This window comes from Eriocheir sinensis, unplaced genomic scaffold, assembly GCF_024679095.1.
Source record: "Eriocheir sinensis breed Jianghai 21 unplaced genomic scaffold, ASM2467909v1 Scaffold944, whole genome shotgun sequence".
Classification (NCBI taxonomy): Eukaryota; Metazoa; Arthropoda; class Malacostraca; order Decapoda; family Varunidae; genus Eriocheir; species Eriocheir sinensis.
Window position 1 is genome coordinate 70,390 of NW_026112324.1, and position 7,111 is coordinate 77,500.

Sequence of the window (7,111 nt, forward strand, 5' to 3'; positions counted from 1 at the left end):
AGAGAGAGAGAGAGAGAGAGAGAGAGAGAATTTTCTATCATATGTATTTAATAATATGATTGGCAATGTAATGAAGGCAACTAATAATTCGTTTCGTCGGCAGTCATTAGTGTTGAAGATAACACTCATACATACCGGTCGTCAGCCTCCCTCGGACGGTCTTTCCTCCTCCCTATAACCTTAGCTCTTGTAATAGGGAGGATTAAAATTACTCTCTGGTACTTATTACTAGGGCAGTTTGATGCGGGAATTTTCCCCTCTCTTACCTATAATGTCTTTCTTAATACCACAGAACACGTATATTTGGTAATTAGGAAAATCTTGATCAGCATTCTAACTCCGTCTTTTACTCATAATGTCCTCGGTCTATTTTTATACCACAAAACACCTAAATTTAGTTATGAGAATTTGGATCGTTATATGTTATCAGGAGGTCGAGGGCGAGCAGTCATCGTAGCTCATTGTCTGGGTCACGATTCGCCCTCAGCTCCTCAGATCCTTAGTACTGATTCTTTAACTTGGTAACGATCCAACGTTTGATATCGGAGAGCAGGAATGTGATAATTATGTAGCCCCGTGGTATATGTATGTTTAGGTTTTCTCCTGGCCACTGATATATAATGGAGTGCAACTAAAACACATCAATAAATAGGTATGTTATGATATGTTCCTTTGCTAGTCATATGTTCCTTTGCGAATATCCTCCTTTACCAATCACACATTCCTCCACGAAGCCCAAGTAGCAACAGTTAAAGAAATAAATGATGAAAAAAATACAGCCCACGATTCCATTCGATATATACGTACTAACAACGCGGCCACCATGACATCCTGGGTACAGCTTCTCCTCGCTTCTATTTATTGTTGTGATTCTCAAAGTGATTCCGATTCGCCCGTGTATAAATAAATGCCTCCGCGTCTGGTATTTATTTGATATTGAAAGACAAAAGTAATCGTCATTGTAAGTTTTTTTCCTCCGGTGCTTTTGAGAACAGTAATGGCCTCTTTGAAGTTATAAATGACCCGTGTGTTAATTTGATATGGACGAGGAGGAGAAGGAGGAGGAGAGGGGCGAGGGGGAAAGAGGAAGGAGGAGAGGAAGGAGATAACTAGCAGGAACGACGAGGGCGACAAGGACGATTTGGAAGAAGAAGAAGAAGAAGAAGAAGAAGAAGAAGAAGAAGAAGAGGAAGAAGAAGAAGTAGGAGAAGAAGAAGTAGGAGAAGAAGAAGAAGAAGAAGAAGAAGAAGAAGAAGAAGAAGAAGAAGAAGAAGAAGAAGAAGAAGAAGAAGAAGAAGAAGAAGAAGAAGAAGAAGAAGAAGAAGAAGAAGAAGAAGAAGAAGAAGAAGAAGAAGAAGAAGAAGAAGAAGAAGAAGAAGAAGAGTAGAAGAAAAAGAAGAAGAAGAAGAAGAAGAAGAAGAAGCAAAATAAGTAGGAGAAACTAGAGGAGAAGTAACAGGAGAACAGAAAGAAAGCAACGAGGATTAGGAGAAACAGCAGGACCAGAAATAGGGAGAGGAGACTAGGAGGAAGAGTAGAAGAGCATAAAAGGAAGAGTAGAAGGGGAACAGGATAAAAAATAGGGAGAAGAGAAGTAGAAGGAAGGACAGGAGAACAGAGAGGAGGAAGAAGAGGAGCAGAAAGAGCAGAGGAGCAGAAGTAGGTAGAAGAGAAAAAAGAGGACGAGGAGGAGGACAAAAAGAAGGCTGATGAGGATGAAAACGGGAACGCATGCGAGGACGAAGACGAGGACGAGGGTGAAATAGTCTAACGAGGAAAAGATGTAGCCAAAGATTGAAAACGATGACTAGAGTAAGAGAACGCTGACGAGGTAGAGGACGAGGACGAATAGAAAGACAAGTAGCAGGATAAGAAAGGGAGTCTGACGAGGGTGAAAACAAAGACCAGTAAAAGACACCGACGAGGACAAAGACGATTAATAAGGGAAGCAAGAGGATAGATATAAGGAGGATGTTTGGGGCGGCGGCAGGGATGGGGTCTGTGGTGGGGCCGCTCATTTCAATACAATAGCCGCGGGAAGGAAGGAAGAAAGGAAGGTCGGCAGCGTACACCTGGTGATGAGAGGCGTGCATACCTGCCTCTAAATTAGTCCAGGTGTGTGTGTGTGTGTGTGTGTGTGTGTGTGTGTGTGTGTGTGTGTGTGTGTGTGTGTGAGACAGCCTTTGTGTAGATGGGCGGAGTAAAGAAAGAGAAAAATAAAGAAAGGAAGGAAGAAAGAAAGAAGGAGATGAATGAAGGAAGAAAGAAAGGTAGGAATGACTGAGAGAAGGAAGGAAGGAAGGAAGAAAGAAAGACCATGAAGTAAGTAAACAGAAAAGAAAGTGATCAAAGAAAATGAAACATTTAAAAGAAATAAAAAAAGAATGAGTAAAGAAATGAACAAGAATTAAGAAAAAGAACAAGAGATAACATTTATGGAAGGAAGAGAAAGACAGTGAAAGAAAAAAAAATGAAAGAGAGAGAGAGAGAGAGAGAGAGAGAGAGAGATCAACGCTAATACACATCTTCCCCCAGTTTACGGGCGTCGGTATATCAAAAGCTTTTCCCGGACGCAGCCAACGCGGAATCATTTTTGCGGATTTAACAAGAGAGTATTAATGTCCGACGCTATTCTTTTGCGGGACTGTGAAATTTGCCAAGAAAGGAGGGCGTGAGGAGAGGAGAGGAGAGAAAAGAATTGGAGGGAGAAAAGGAGGATGGAGAGGAAAGGAGGAACGAAGGAAGAGATGGAGAAAGGAGGAGGGAGAGATGGAGAGATGAGAAGATAAATGGAAGAACAGAAGATTGGAGGAAGAAAACGAAGGACAGACAGGTAAGCGTTGGACAGGTGTGCCGGCCCGACCAGGTCGTGTGTTGGTGTGTCTGAAGTAAGTTAGAAGTCTCTCTCCTTCCCATCTCCCTATTTCTTCTATACACTGCCTCCTCTCTCCCTCTCCCATATCCTTCACTTATCTTTCCTCATTTCTTGAAGTCTATTTTGTTCCCCTACAGTTCTTCTCCACAAAATCGCCCTATTTTCATGCGGTCTTCGGTGTCAGGCACGCATCCCTCTTTCGCTCTCTCTGTTTCTCACCCTCTCACTCACTTATTTTCATTTCCAGTTGCTCCACTTGCTCTTTCATTATGCGTCTAGTTCAGGTCCTCGCCCTCCTCTGCTGGTCATGGATGACCACCTTGGCCCAGGAGTCCTGGGTCATTGCACCCGTGGGCCTTGCCAATGATGAGGACAGCAAGGGCGACGTCCCACGCCCGGACGGGTCCTCCCTTTTCCCGACAAGTCCGTACGCGTCAGAGAGGACCAGGCTGCTGGGCATAGCCCGGTTATGCCTCCAGGACGCCGTCGCCCTTCGGGGCAGGAGCTACGCACATCAGGAGGTCCTCACAAGCCTCCTGCAGCAGCAGGACAGTTGGAGGAAGGCCTTGGAATCCCAGGGCCAGAGACTCCTCCAGCTGCAGGAGCTCCACCAGGAGCTGCTGGGCAGGCACTTGGTCTTCGCCACCCAGTACGCCACCCTGGAGGAGGATCATGCCGCCCTTCAGCGGCAGCACACAGGACTGCTGGACGAAACGTTCCCGCTGCGTGCTGCCCTGGAGAGGGACCGAAGGGCCGGCGAACACCTCCGGCTGGAAAATGCTCTCCTTGCCTCCTCCCTCCAGAAAACACGCCAGGAAGCTGCCGCCCTGCATAGGGTTATCCAGGCACAAGAAATGGCGAGGAAGGAACAGGAGAGCACAAGGCTGAATGGCATGAATGACGAGATAGAAGAGCCAATTGAAAATGTCAGTGATGAAGATGCCATTGGCATGAATGACGAGATGGAAAAGACAATTGAAAATGTCAACGATGAGGATGCCACTGCCATGAATGACGAGATGGAAAAGACAATTGAAAATGTCAGTGATGAAGATGCCATTGGCATGAATGACGAGATGGAAAAGACAATTGAAAATGTCAACGATGAGGATGCCACTGCCATGAATGACGAGATGGAAAAGACAATTGAAAATGTCAGTGATGAAGATGCCATTGACGTGAATGGCGAGATAGAAGAGCCAATTGAAAATGTCAGTGATGAGGATGCCATTGACATGAATGACGAAATGGAAAAGACAATTGAAAATGTCAACGATGAAGATGCCATTGGCATGAATGGCGAGATGGAAAAGACAATTGAAAATGTCAACGATGAAGATGCCATTGACATGAATGACGAGATAGAAGAGCCAATTGAAAATGTCAACGATGAAGATGCCATTGACATGAATGACGAAATGGAAAAGACAATTGAAAATGTCAACGATGAAGATGCCATTGACATGAATGACGAGATAGAAGAGACAATTGAAAATGTCAACGATGAAGATGCCATTGACATGAATGGCGAGATAGAAGAGACAATTGAAAATGTCAACGATGAAGATGCCATTGACATGAATGACGAGATAGAAGAGACAATTGAAAATGTCAGTGATGAAGATGCCATTGACGTGAATGGCGAGATAGAAGAGCCAATTGAAAATGTCAGTGATGAAGATGCCATTGACATGAATGACGAAATGGAAAAGACAATTGAAAATGTCAGTGATGAAGATGCCATTGACATGAATGACGAAATGGAAAAGACAATTGAAAATGTCAGTGATGAAGATGCCATTGACATGAATGACGAAATGGAAAAGACAATTGAAAATGTCAGTGATGAAGATGCCATTGACGTGAATGGCGAGATAGAAGAGCCAATTGAAAATGTCAGTGATGAGGATGCCATTGACATGAATGACGAAATGGAAAAGACAATTGAAAATGTCAGTGATGAAGATGCCATTGACATGAATGGCGAGATAGAAGAGCCAATTGAAAATGTCAGTGATGAAGATGCCATTGACATGAATGACGAGATAGAAGAGCCTATTGAAAATGTCAGTGATGAAGATGCCATTGGCATGAATGACGAGATAGAAGAGCCTATTGAAAATGTCAGTGATGAAGATGCCATTGGCATGAATGGCGAGATAGAAGAGCCAATTGAAAATGTCAGTGATGAAGATGCCATTGACATGAATGACGAGATAGAAGAGCCAATTGAAAATGTCAGTGATGAAGATGCCATTGACATGAATGACGAGATAGAAGAGCCAATTGAAAATGTCAGTGATGAAGATGCCATTGACATGAATGGCGAGATAGAAGAGCCTATTGAAAATGTCAACGATGAAGATGCCATTGACATGAATGACGAGATAGAAAAGACAATTGAAAATGTCAGTGATGAAGATGCCATTGACATGAATGGCGAGATAGAAGAGCCAATTGAAAATGTCAGTGATGAAGATGCCATTGACATGAATGACGAGATAGAAGAGCCAATTGAAAATGTCAGTGATGAAGATGCCATTGACATGAATGGCGAGATAGAAGAGCCTATTGAAAATGTCAGTGATGAAGATGCCATTGGCATGAATGGCGAGATAGAAGAGCCAATTGAAAATGTCAGTGATGAAGATGCCATTGGCATGAATGACGAGATAGAAGAGCCTATTGAAAATGTCAACGATGAAGATGCCATTGACATGAATGACGAGATAGAAGAGCCAATTGAAAATGTCAGTGATGAAGATGCCATTGACATGAATGACGAGATAGAAGAGCCAATTGAAAATGTCAGTGATGAGGATGCCATTGGCATGAATGACGAGATAGAAGAGACAATTGAAAATGTCAGTGATGAAGATGCCATTGGCATGAATGACGAGATGGAAAACACAGCCGAAGATGTTACAGACGAATGAACCAGTGCCTGTTCGGGCAAGATTTCTCACAAAAGCCTGTGACAGGCCTTAGACCCGGGCCTTGAGTTCGCTGTCTGGACTTGCATTTCTTACATTTCTTACATTACTTAAAACCTTTCTATCTATGAGTAAATCGTCCTGAAGGTAATATTTGAATCACAGAGTTTTACATTCAGAGTTACATGCCAGAGCGCGCGTCCCCCATCCCGCTGCCTCGTGCCGGGGGTGTCAGCCGCCCCCGCATCGGCCGTGGCTGTGCCCAGCTCGTCCCAAACCGACGACTTCACTCACCTCGCTCTCGCCCGGTTTCCTGACCACGCCATTCATTATCTAAAAAAAGCTGAGACCGCCATCGTCTTTCTGGGAAAATTCTTGCATCACACTTGCATGAATTTGAAACAATACTATGAAACCAAATGTACGAAAGTGAGAGATAAATAGAATGGCGCATAAACATTTTCCTGCACCTCTTTCCCTTCAGCTCCTCATACTCGGCTGTTTTTCCTCCATGCAGGAATATTAGCGGCAGATAAATAGATACAAATAATTAAGTAGAAGGTTGAATAGTAACATACAGATAGATAGATACATAGATAGATAGATTGCCAGGGAGATAAATAGTTCAATAGAAATATATTGGAAAGAAAGGAATAGAGAAAACAAAAAAACGATAGAAGTGTTTAGGTAGATATATAGAAGACGGAATAGAGAACTAAACAGATCAAGGGACACAATGACAAGCAGACAGATAGACAGTTAGATAGAAAAGTATAGAAAAAAAAAAATAGAAATCAGTACTTGACCTGACATTTCATATGCACCCATTGCCTTCTTGCCATCTATAGTCTTCCCAATATAAAGGTGGGGTGAGAAAGATAAAGGAAAAGAAAGACCAGAGAGATAAAGGAAGGAAAGGAGAGAGCGAAAAGAGGAAAGGAGGAGGAGGTTGGCGTTGGAGGAAAGAGTGGAGAGAAGGCAAAAACAGAGGGGTGGAGGGAGGAAAGAAGGGACGAGAGAGACACATAAGAGAAAGAGGAGGAAGCAGGGACAGAGAACAAAAAGGTGGATAGACGTAATAGACATAATAGACGGGTGGAGAGACGGAGTGTACGAGAAAGCGAATGAAAGGGAGAACAGAGAGCCAGAGAAGAAAGTGGAGAAATAAGAGAAAGGAACAATATATGAAGGACAAGGACAGATGTTGAAGATAAGAATGTAGATAGAATAATAAGAACAGAATGAGGAGGAGGAGGAGGAGGAGGAGGAGAAGGGAAAGGCGAAGATGTGTCAGCCAGGGCGT